Below are 13,339 nucleotides of genomic sequence, written 5' to 3' on the forward strand. Positions count from 1 at the left end.
AGCTTCTAAGAGTTATTTCTAAAACTAGGAAACCTAAAAAGCATATAACCTGTTTCCCCACTAATGCCCACTGTCCACTCAGATGCTGCATATTAAATCCTGAGCTTCCATAGGCAGTTTCTCATAAGCCCTTACATTTGCTTTTCTATAGTTTCTCTGAGTTGAGAAAGTGAAGATCCACCCTACTGGTAATCAGACCACAATGTACCCAACAGACACAAAGAAGGACAGTAGCAACGCCAACAGAAAACAATGTTTCTCCCAAGGTCACGCCATGGCTGCAAAATGACTAACAATCCACTTTTGAGTAATTGCAGCTTTTTTTTTTTTTAACTAATGAACTCCTCAGCCCCACTTCATTTCTCCCTCTGACCTCCCAAAGATTTATGAGACACCCAGTTCCTAAATTGCCCCACTTCATGACAGCTCCAACCCAGAACTGCTCTTCTCTTCTGCTTGTGTTATTACCCAAAAAGAGCTTCAACCCTGTACGAAGCCCCTACTCCCCTTCCCAAGATGCCCACATTCTCTCCTGTGTGGCCCCCCAACTTCGGCAAGTTCATACATCTTTGTTGGACTACAGGTGTGCTCTTAGTAGTATTTATCTATTGTTGTTAAATAACAAAATTTCAGCCAAGTAAGTTTTAAGATCTAAGATCTAACAGGCTTTATTGAATGACTCATGAATTGGGCAGCATCCCATCTAGCAAATAGAAAGGAGTTCCACTGAGCTGTAGAAAAGGAAAGGTTTTTAAAAGCTAAAAGCGGGGCAGAAAAAGGAAATTATTAGCAAAGAATGCATTGTTTCAGGCAGAGTTGTTCTCTCAAGGGGAATGAAAGAGGCTTATTGGTCAGATTACCTTACTTAGTGCTGACTAGGTAACTCCAGGTTGACTAGTTTAAGGTTACATTCCTGGGGCGGGGGGTTGAGACTACAATTAGGTTAGGCATTAAGTATTGGTTTGGTGTCCTGGGGTCTAGCACGAATGACTCCATTTGGGGCCTTCTGTCTCCTTATTAACACAGTCAAGTAATAAATTGTGCTTTTTAAATGTGGAAGTGGGAAAAGAAGTTCTTTAACTTTTTTTATGTTAAGAAAAAGGGTCCTTTAAAACAATTCTTCTATTTTAGAAAAATCCTCTTGTAAATTATGGATTCTTTTTGTCTCCCCACTGCTGCCCTTGCCTGAAACCAGTGGTGCCTGGCTCAGAGCCTTCTGTGCAGTCATGAGATGGTAAAAACTGAGTCACAGAGACACACCTGGAAAGGCCCTGAGCCAGAACTTGAAGATGGAGGAGGGGATAGGACCCAGGGCTGTCCCCGAGGCCCCATGTATCTAGCCAACCTGAGCTCTGATTTTCAGATCTTCCTGTTAACCCTGTAGCCAGAGTGACTTTCTCTGCTCAAAGTCCTCTGAGAGAGTTTCAATCAGGGTAAAGCTAGGCCCCCATCTGATGTGACTTCCTCTTCTCAGAACTCATCTCTCCTGCTCCTTCTCAGGACTCTGGCCTCACGCTTGTTACCCAATGTAAGTTCATGTGCACAGCTCACAGTGAGGCCAAACAAACCAAAACATCAGAGTTTTTGGAGCAGAGAAAGGTTTATTGCAAGGCCAAGCAAGGAGAATGAGTGGCTTGTGCTCTAAAACCCTGAACTCTCAGATGGTTTGGGGGGAGAAGTTTTATAAGCAAAATTTAGGGTTAGGGCTGCAGAGTGTGTGACTTTCTTCTGATTGGTTGGTGGTGAGGTAACAGGGCCATGTTCCAGAAATCTTGTGCTCAGCCATAAATTACCATCTTCCACTTGGGTGGGGGCCTTAGTTCCTGCAGAAGAACTCAAAGATATTGTTCTGTATGTTCCTTGAGGAGGAACCAGGACCCTGCCCCAAGGCTGCACTATTGTTTCTTGACTTGTTCCTCCTTTGTTTCTGTATTCCCTCCCTTCCCTGATTAGCAACTGTTTGAATCTGCCCTTTGGAACTCAGGGAAGGTCAAGGAGGCTGAATGAAGCCTATTTCCTACAAACAAGAAACAGGGAACACAGAAAGGGTTTGAACCTGGGAGAGTCGCATAGGGTCCTGCTTTGAATCATGCTGATGCAAACACACAAGTCACACTCTTACAGCCTCATCACCCAGGCATTTCCTTGGCTAACTCCTCTAAGCTTTTGCCAAAATTCAACAAGAAATTCTCACATCTCAATGTCTCCTCTGACTGCCTTTTAAAATATTGCAACACGTTTCCTTACCCCCAACCTCACACTCCTCTACCCCTAAGCCCCTTACTCTGCTCTATTTTTTCTTTATTGCATAGTACTTACCTTCTAACTTACTATAGAATTTGCTTCTTTATTATTTTTCAAATTGTCTGTCTCTCCTAGCTACAATCTAAGCTCTGAGGGCAGAGATTTTTGCCTGTTTTGTTCAGATGTACCCTAAGTCCCTAGAACAATGTCTGGCATATAGTAGGTACTCAATAATTGGGCCACAGAGGAAAGAATTCTCTGATGTTAGAAACGTTACAGTGCCTTGTCTCATCATCTGTACCAACAAGAATAATGATGTTTTGTATTATACAGAAACAAAATAAACTAATGATACAGGATGGAAGGGGGCAGGGCACAGCCACCCAAGGAATGACAGCAATTTAACACCAAAATGGTGGAAGATTCAACTCCCAGTTGGCCTTGAGGATTAAGTTGGCTGACTTCTAGTAGACCTTGAGCTTCATTATATACTCATTGTAACAGCTTGATAAATAACATGCCCGCGGGTGCCATGACAGCCCCAAGGCTAACCACAAAAGGCCAAAGAATGGGCAGTGGCCCAATTCCTGGGAGTTCCAGCGCCTTTCCCAGGGTAGTTGGAATGGTCCTACTTGAAGGCATGTGAAGCTACTGAGCCCATAAAAACTGTCAACACCACACTTAGCACCCTTTTTCACTCCCTCCTCTTTGGAAATGGCCCGCACTCTGTCTGTGGAGTGTGTACCTACTTTTACTTTAACCTGAGCATCCAATTCCCACACCTCTTGCCTTTCTCTTGCCTTATGCTCTATGCAATATTTATCTCTCTAATTAAGTCTACCGTTACTCAACTGGGGCTCACACTTGAATTCTTTCCTGCATGAAACCAAGGACCCACCTTGGCAGGGCACATCCCAGGGGCTCAACTGAGACCTGGGACACAGCCCTCCTCACACCCACATCTGTTTTCCTGCATTACTAAGAGCCATCTCTGTTTCTCTGGGAGAGAAGTTCAGCACAAGGGAAATCCATGCATGTCTTCACTCATGAAATATTTATTAGTGATTCTGCTGGACCAGTGCTACCCAAACAGCCAGGTTCTTAATTGTAGGTGGAGTAACAGCTGCCTGCGTGGCCACCAGGAACCTTCTCAGATGACTGATGTCTTCTAAGATGCCAAAATCCAGAGGGGACTCCCCTGTGCTGAGGAGGACCCCTCGGGAGCACTTGCTTTATTCACCCCCACTGACTCAGGGTCAAGGCCAGCTTGAGAAGACTTGGCAGAGACAAAGGAAGGGGAGAGAGAAGGATTAAAAAAAAAGGATAGTGGGTATCTCCTTCACAGTTTTACACAAAGCTCTAGTCTTTTCCCAAGAATAATGATCATATTTATTAAAACAAAAATATGTGTCTTGACAGGAGGGTTCAGTGAACTTGGTCAGGAGAACAGGAATCCTAAGATCAGGACTCAGCAGAAAATCTGGGTTAAATGGGAGTCAGGATGGAAATTTATTGCCTGAACATAGTAGCGCATGTGACATTGGGGAAGTTACTGCCTCAGTTTCCTCACTGGTGAAATAGTATGCCTTCCTTGTAACTATTATGTGAATTAATATATATAAGGCTCAAGGAACAGTCACTGTATTTAGTAACTGCTAGGTAAGTATTTGCCATTATTTCTGTTGATGTTGTTATATGATATTAAAATCGGGTTGCCAGATTGAGCAAATAAAATACAGGATGCCCATATATCCAAAGAAAGTTCTAACTCAAAAAGATATATGCACCTCAGTGTTCACAGGAACACTATTTACAATAGCCAAGATAGAGAAGCAACCTAAAAGTCCACTGACAGATGAATGGCTAAAGAAGATGTGGGATATTTATATATATACACATATAGACACACAATGGAATAGTACTCAGCCATAAAAAAGAATAATGCCATTTGTAGCAACATGGATAGACTTAGAGATAATCATATTAAGTTAAGTAAGTCAGAGAAAGACGAGTATCATGTAATGTCACTTGTGGAATCTAAAAAAAAAAAAAAAAAGATACAAATGAACTTATTTACAGACCAGAAACAGACTCACAGACATAAAAAACAAACTATGGTTACCAAAGGGGCAAGAGGTTGGGGAGAAGGGATAAATTAGGAGTCTGGGATTAGCATATACACATTACTATATATAAAATAGATAAACAACAAGGACCTACTGTATAGCATAGGGAACTATATTCAATATCTTGTAATAACCTATAATGGAAAAGAATCCAGAAAATGATGTGTATATATATAGTATATGTATAACTGAATCACCTTGTTGCACACCTGCAACTAACACATTGTAAATCAACTATACTTCAATAAAAATTTTTTAAAAGAAGAGAAAAAAAACCACTTCACATAGGTCAGTGGTTCCCTGACTTAAGTATCTTTTCTCACAGTTTATTAATTATTTTGTATTAAATGCTGTGTTAATTTTTGGTTTGTATAAAAACATTTTTATAATAATGCAGTCATGAGACCAAAATTTTTTACAAATAGAAAAGAGCGTGATAAATTTTCTCTCCTTGACCAAATTCTACTCAGGCTTCTCTGAACTTTTCATCAAGGCCTCAATTTTTGGACTTTCATGTTCAACCCTGCATTGTCCAATTTTAGCAAGAATCCTGTTAAATTGGTTTAGCTAGAATTCTCCATCCCCTGTATCTGATCACCCTCCATATCTGATTGGGTGATCCACTCTCTCTCAGATGACGTCTGATCACCCTGGCCTGCCTTCAGCAAGAATCCTGTTAGGTCAGTTTAGCCAGAATCCCCCTCATACCTTATGTTTCCTCTTAGAATTTTCCATCCACTGACCCCCACCCCCAATCCTGCTTCTTGGCCAGAAATTCCTACTTGCTTAAGCTGTATTCAGAGTAGGGTCCAATCTCTCTCCTTTACTGCAAGACCTCACTTCAGTGGCCCCTACACCCACCACGATGGTTCCCCTTAAATAAAATCTGTCTTGCTGTGCTTTGCATACTTTTTTCTCTAACAGAATATTATTTTTTCTTTAATGGGTATAGAGTAAAGATTCTTCCTCCTCTTCCTCCCCCCCCCCCCGCCACCCAGCTCCTTTCCCCATAGCTAACTACTGTTACTTTATGTATTCTTTCTTATGCAAATTCAAACAAACATGTCTATGTATTTTTTCCTCTTTTAAATAAACTAGCGGCAGACTATACACCTGGCCTCCACCCCCACCTAACAACCACTGTATTTTGGAGCTCTTTCTCTATCAGAACCTAAAGGAAATCCTCATTCTTTTCGATAGTTGCGTAGTTCTCTGCTGTGTGGAGGCACCACGATTTATATGACCAGTCCCCTCTTACGGACAACTGGTTTATTTTCGATCTTTTATCATAATAAATAGTGCTTCAATTAATAACATTTACGTATAATATTTTGCACATGTGAGATTTTGTCTGTAGGATAAACTCCTAGAACTGGCATTGCTGGGCCAGTTAAGTATGAGCTTTAGTCGTGTGCACGGATTTGATGAATACATCCTCCAATCTGCAGTCCCACCAGTAGTGTATAAGGACCCCGTTTGCAAACAGCTTCACCAATCCAATAAGCTGCCAAACATTTGGGTATTGCCAACTGGGTGGGGAAGTAGCATTTCAGTGTAGTTTTAATTGTGATTTCTCTCTCTCTCTCTTTTTAAATTGAAGTATAGTTTACCATCAATTGCCACTTCTGTTAACCCTCATATTACACACAGTGAGGCCAAGTAAACCGAAACATCAGTTTGGAGCAGAGAAAGGTTTATAGCAGGGCCAAGCAAGGAGAATGGGTGGCTCGTGCTCTAAAACCCTGAACTCAGATGGTTTCCAGGGGGAAGTTTTTAATAGGCAAAACTCGGGGTGAGGGCTGCAGGGTGTGTGACTTTCTTCTGATTGGCTGGTGGTGAGGTAACAGGGTGGTGTTGCGGGAATCTTGTGCTCAGCAGGAAGTTATTGTCTTCCACCTGGGTGGGGGTGGGGTGGGGTGGGGTGGGGGTTAGTTCCTGCAGAAGAACTCGAAGATATTATTATGTATATCCCTTAAGGAGGAACCAGGGCCCTGCCCCAAGGCTGCACTATTGTTGATGGCTCCTCCTCCTTTGTTTCTCTGTTCCCTTCCTTCCCTGATAAGCCACTGTTTGAATCTGCCTTTCCGGAATTTAGGGAAGGTCAAGGAGGCTGGATGAAGCTTATTTTCCACAAATTCTTATTTGAAGACCCCTCAAGGTCCTGCTTTGTTTCACTCATAAGTTTAAGAGATACTTTGTTTCTTTTTCTATCTATTCACATCCTTTGCCCACTTTTCTTTTAGAACATTGGTCTTCTTATCAGTTTGCATTAGCACTTTGTAAAGGGAACCAGGGAACTTAGCATTTTGTTTATCTTTAACTGCAAATATGTTTCTCAGTTTGTTGTTCTATTTTCCCTTGTCATTTTTGCCAGTGGGATCTCTCTCTTTTTTTTTTTTTTAATGCCATCTAATTCTATGGTTTCTGGATTTTGTATCATAGTTATAAAACTCTTCCCCACCCCAAGGTATTCGTCTGTGATTTTTTTTCCTAGTAATTTTATGGTTTGATTCATTTCATTTAAATTTGTGATCCTTTTGTGATTTGTTAGGTTATGACGTGTTCGGTGTGACAACTTAAATTTTTCCCAGATGGCTACCCAGCTGTCCCAGCACCATTTGAGTAGTTCTTTTCTCTACTGACTTGAGTTGCCACTTTATGGCTTATTAAATTCTTAAAGTCATGTCTCTTGGAACTTTGTTTCGTTCTCTTTATTTAAATCCCAGTGCCATATATTATTGAGGTGTATATCTGTTAGGGCCATATTACCTTTTCTTTTCTTTTTTTTTTTTTCTTTCAGAAATGCTCTCACTTAAAACATAAATTCCTTTACATGTTAACTTTCAAATCTCACTAATTTTTTAAATCCTGTTATTTTAATTTTTAACAGTAAACATTTCACCTCCCACTCTCCCAACCCCCGCCCCAAATCTGCACATGTTTGGAGCTCTTTTCCTCAGCATTTAGCTCAGTGCCTAGACCAAAAATATTTGTCGAGTAAACAAGTGAATAAACCAATAGACAAAGGTAGGAATTAATGCAAACTTAGATTTGTGGGGCCTTAGCCTAGCTGTAACCTCCCCTTTCCAACTCAAAAGGACAGGAGCTTAAAAAAAAAAAAGGACAAGAGCAGGTGGAGGGTATCGCTCAGTGGTAGAGTGACTGCTTAGCAAGCATGAGGTCCTGGGTTCAATCTCCAGTACCTCCATTAGTAGGTAAGTAAATCTAATTATCTCCTCCCCCTAGGAAGAAGTTTAACTTCCTTAATGAGAAAAGAAAAGGACAGGAGCTAAAGTTTTAGAAAAATTAGGAAAACTTGGAACAAACTCAGAGCCTCCTCTTTGAATGGCTAGGTGTCTCAACTCTTCCCTTATACCCCCGCCCTCAAACAAAAACAAAAACAAAAAAACAAGCCTTTGTGCTGACCAAATAGCATTTGCTGTTTGAGGACATTCTCTTAGGGAGGGACAAAAAAATGCTAATAACATTTCCAGTTTGCAATCTCACCTTTGCTAGGACTGTGAGCTGAAGCCCAGGGTAATCTTAAGTACCAGAGGGCCTGGGGACATCCCTAGGGGTGGGTGGGGAAAAGACCAACTAGATTTTAGAAAGGGGCTCATGGTAATCATTTAAAATTTGTGATCCCAGATGTTAGAAAAATCTTACCTGCTTTAACCTTTACTTTCTTTGATTTGTCTGTTTGTGTTTTAGCCATTAGAGCTAAAAGCTACTCTCTCTTCTGCCCTAGTGAAGCCAAGCTTTCCAGGAAAGTGAAGCTGGAGAGGCCAGCTTAATTTTATCCATTTCAAAAGAAAATTCTTGAGTCCAGATTAAGAAATGGGTGCTGAGAATGAATTTAAGAATTCCCTATCTTTATTTGGTTAAAATACAGGATTTTTTGCTTGTTTGTCTTTTTAAGAAAAAAGGTTCTTGACACATTGTAATCTGACTATACTTCAATTTAAAAAAAAAAAAAAGGGGGAAAAGAAAAGGAAAAGGCTCTTCCAGATACAGCCTAAATGAACCACAGTCTTAGGATGATGGCATCAATGAATATATTCATTTAATCATTCATTTCAATAGGGTCATCAGGGAAGCCTTTTCTAAGATGGTATTTGAACAGAGACCTAAAGGATTCAAAAGAATAAGCCAATTAAAAATCGAAGGGACAAGTGCACAGGATAGAAAGAGCAGCAAGTGTAGAAGCCCTGAGATGGGGTCATGCTTGGTATAGTCCTAAAAGTGCCCATCCCAGTGTGGCTGGAGCTCACTGAGCCAGGCTGAGAGTGCCTAAAGACAGGGCAGGCTGGCAAGGGAGCAATGGGGAGAGAGCGTGAGAAACAGTGTCCCTAGTGAGCGGACTCCTTCTCACAGCTCAGTACACAGCACGCTTTGGATGTGAGTCTACCAGACTCGCAGAAATTACCAAACCCAGTGAAACTGCTAAAGCGGTGGGCATACTGGGGTGACTACTTGAAGGGAGGAAACATGGGATGTTGTGAGTGGGGGATGGGAACAACACAGACCTCCCTTTTTCACTCTTGAATAAATACAGGTGCAGAGTGCCTGTCCAGCTTTCTGGCTGCTTATGCTTCTGGCTTCACACTTAACAGAGAGCTTTGATCTGAAGGATCACAGCAGTACATTCTGGATCTGGTAGTTATTGTAGGAGAGGAAAAAACAGTAGCCAATGAAAGAAGTAGTTGGCTTCTGAAATGGTTAAAGTTAAAGGCTTATATAAATTAGTAGGGAAAAGAGAGGGAGAGGGAAGGCTTCTATGGGAAAACTCCAATAGGTTTCTTTAGGAAAGACCAGTGAGTTTTTAGAACAGAGATAAGAAGGTTTGTGATAATGCTTGTCTGCATGGGTATGCATGGTATTTCTGTCTTCTTAAGGGTCACTAAGGGAATTTATGGCATCCTCATTTCCTAGAAGCTGCTGCTTTTGGTCACATAGGAAAGCTCTGAAAGGTTTTTCTCTGCATCTGTTGAATCTCAGATGTCTTCAGCTTAAAATCATCTTTAAATGAACTCTGGGGTCCTGAGTGGGTCTCCACATTATCTAAGTATATCTCATAGCATCTTGCATCTATTGTCCGAAAACAAAAATGCACATGTGATTGATGGATAATACCAATGCTCTTCGATCAGAGAGCTGAGCAGAGAATATATGCATTTAGTCCTCACAGGATGGGGACCTGAGCTCCCAGGACTCAACCCTGAAGAGCAGTGCCAGACCACCTGCCCATCAGCCTGCAGGGGAGTCTTCACATCTCAGACCCCACCTCAACTTAGTGCCTGCAGCCCCATGTTGCCTCTCACAGCACCAACCCAGTTTCCTGAGCACTGATTCCCACACAGGACCACCAGCAAGGCCCAGAGGCTGCGGATGCCTTCCTCTCCCTCTCTTCCCACAGCTCTCCCGCCCGGTGCCCAAGTCCTGACCTTTCCACCTCTGAAATCTATCTGAATTTTGTCCTCTTGCATCTCCACCGCCACTACTGTAAGATACCATCGTTTCTTGCTGGGCTGTTTCAGAGACCTTGTAATTGGTCTGTGGGCACCCACTCTGACCCCTCCCAGTCCCTTCTCTGCATTGTCACCAGGGATCTAAATCTGACGATACTATGTCATTCTCTTGCTTAAAACTTTTTTTTTTTAATAGTTTCTGGTTACTTTTATAATAAAAATTTAAACTCTTAATGTGATCCACAGAGTCTTACACATTTTGGCACTATTATAAACTGAATTGTGTCCCCTCAAATTCCTGTGTTGAAGTCCCAATCCCCAGTACATCAGAATGTAACTGTATTTGGAGACAGAGCCTTGAAAGAAATAACTGAAGTTATGTAAGGTCATTGGGGTGGCCTCTAATCTGATGACTGGTGTCCTTAGAAGAAGAGGCACTTAAGACACACACACGAAGTGTGAAGGAAAAGCCCAGCTGGGCTAACAAGCTAAGTCACAAATCTAAATGTAACAAGTGTCGGATTACTGATCTGAGTTCTGCTGGGCTAACTCGTAAATCTAAATTAATAAGTGTCGATTTGCTGATTCCCTGTTCATGTTTTTGCTAGCCAGCTGGATTTTCAAAGAGACATATCTGGCCTTAAAATGTTGATTTGCTGCCTCACTGCCTCTACTTTTGTGATAATGATGTTGCTAAAGCTATTGCGTGCCTATTGGCCAAATACCCCAAGCTTGTACTTAACCCTATAAAACCTCATGCGCATGTCTTGGAGGTGCTCAGAGCTTCAGAGCAGAAGCCCCTCTGAGCCCCGCCGGCGGAATACATCTGAGTACTCCAGCCCTCCGAGTGGTGCTTGTGTCTTGGCTGGCCTGTCATTTCTGTAACAGAAGGACGAAAGAGGAAAGACGGTGCGAAGACACAGGCCATCTGCAAGTCAAGGAGAGAGGCCTCAGAAGAAAGCAACCCCGGGACTTCCAGCCTCCAGCACTCTGAGATGGCAACATCCCATGGCGTCAGCCGCCTAGTCTGTGGAACTTTGTTACGGTAGGCCCCGTGAACCAGTACACGCCCCTACTTACCTCTCCAGCTCCAGTGTCTCTACAAAGCTCCCTTTTCTCCGTTTCCAGAACTTGCCTTGTGCCTTCCCACCATGTAGCTGTACCAAGCCGTTCCCAACCTTCTCTCCCTTGCCTGTTCCCACCACTGTACTACTATACTAGCTTTCTCAGCATCCCCTGCAGCAAGGGATGGCCATATGATCAGCTCTGGCCAGTGAGCTGTGAGGGGAATGCTGCAGGAAGGCTTCTGGGAAAGATGTCCTGGAATTTCTGGTTAAGAGACGGGCTTCTGCTTGGTCCTCCCTGCCTCCTGCTTTTGAAAACCATCCTGATGTCTGGAGCTGGGCTGATCAGAGGACAAGTCTGAGCACAAGAAGTAATGTCCCGAAGATGGCAGAGCAGAGAGCGGAAAGAGCCTTAATGACAGAGTGGAATAGTTGTACCAGTGGCAGCAGCCACCACCTCCGTATTTCTTGTTGTGTGAAGAAAATAAACTCAACTGGTCTGAGCCACTGGCAGTCAGATTTTCTGGGGGTTTTTTTGGAGCCAAAAGCATTTCTAACCAATATATGATGAGTTAAGGCTTTGCACATGCTGTTCCCTCTTTCTGATATGATATTCCTTCCTCTCCCCAACCTTTAGAACTCAGTTCAAGTGCCACTTTCTTAGGGAGGTGTTCTCCAGGCTCCTGACCAAGTCCAACCCCCTGTGATCCACACTCGCAGTCCACGTCCCCATCCTTACGGAATGCCTGTCATGATAGCAACACTACATTTGTTTATATGCGATGATTTGAATGTCTTTCTTCCCTGCATAAGCTCTTGAGAGCAGGGACCATATTTATATTTGTTCACTGTTGTACCTCCAGTATCTATCACTCAGTATGTGTAGAATGAATGATTGAATGAGTGAGTGAATGAGTAAAAGTCAAGAAGGCCCAATCCCAGGGCCTGCATCTGTTCAAACTAGAGCAGGGTCTGGGCACATCACTGCAGTTCAATAAGCATGTGTCTCATGAGTAAGTGAACGAATGAATGAATGAATGAATGAGGGAAACAAAGGTGAAAAGAACAAGCGCCTGTCCTCAAGGAGTTTAGAACCTCAGAGAGAAAGCGGGAGATTTTACTGGGGATCTGCAGCCACAGAGACATCTGCAAGGTGATGTCAGAAGTCAGAGAAGCAGCTTTTAAGGCGGGCTGGTTGAGAGTGAGGCAGCAGGGAAGGAGGGCACAACATGAGCTGAGTTCTCAGCGGGCTAAGCCAGCAAGGCGCCCTTGCACAGGCTGCAGCAGCACAGGGGCGGAGCCCAGGGACCCGACGGGGTTGGAGGGCAGCTGGACACGGTTCTGCATTCACTGCTGGAGCATCAAGTCCTCAGCAGGAAAGGGCAGGTGGCCGCCAGCCCTGGAGATCTCGGTGGGGAGACAGGGAGGAGTTGGACTGGGTCCTGCAGGCAGCAGGGAGCCCCCTGAAGGTCTTAGGCAGGAGACTGGCGCGGTCGGTCAGATCACAATCTAGCAGCAGAAGAAAGGAGGCTCTGAGGCCTTAAGCTGCCAGCTTAACCTGTGGTTATCTACCCTTCTAACTGGGATGCTTCCAAGACTCAGGCAAGGTTTCTGCACACAAGCTGTTCTGAAAAACAAATTAACCCCGTTAACTGAGTCAAGTAAACAGCTCCCAGACATTCATCAGGGTTCCTGGCACCTGCCTGGCAGTGTCTCTGCCCCAAGCCAGATCATAAGGCTGGGTGTCTTTAAAATCCATGGGGACCACCCTGACCTCCGACTTTCCATGCACTCACCCTCAGTAGCTATTTCCTACCTTGAAAAAAAAAATCCCAGATACCTTCTTTGGTGTTTATACTCAGGCCTGTTCAGCCCCCATGACTGCTCTACCTCCACCCAGGCTCGGACAGCCCATGGTCTCACCGCAACTGTCATCTCCTTGGAATTCTCAATCCAGTAGTAACAATTGTCCTAAGAGCTCAGGACCCCTCAAGAAAATGCCATTTGTCACAAAGTCTTCTTTCTTGGACACTAGATCCTCCTCTAAATCAACGAAAGGCCGCAGGCTTTAAATAGAAAGCTGGCCGATTCCATCTGAAAATACTCTGGCAGAGGGGATTCTGTTTCCAACACTGCATTTGAAATGTAGAAATGAACAGTGTGATCCAAATGTCCGTCGACAGATGAACGGATAAAACAAAATATATGGCATCCAATGGAAATAATATTATTCAGTCTTAAAATGGAATGAACTTCTGACACATCTCCAATGTAGATGAACCTTGAGGACATCATGCTACGTGAAATACGCCGGTCACAAAAGGACAAACTCAGCATGATTTCCACGTAAATGAGGTACCTAGACTAGTCAAATTCACAGAGACAGAAAGTAGAATAGAGGTTGTCAGGGCCAGGGGGAGGGGAGAATGGGGAACTG

This window comes from Camelus ferus, chromosome 7 (assembly GCF_009834535.1).
Source record: "Camelus ferus isolate YT-003-E chromosome 7, BCGSAC_Cfer_1.0, whole genome shotgun sequence".
NCBI classification, from domain to species: domain Eukaryota; kingdom Metazoa; phylum Chordata; class Mammalia; order Artiodactyla; family Camelidae; genus Camelus; species Camelus ferus.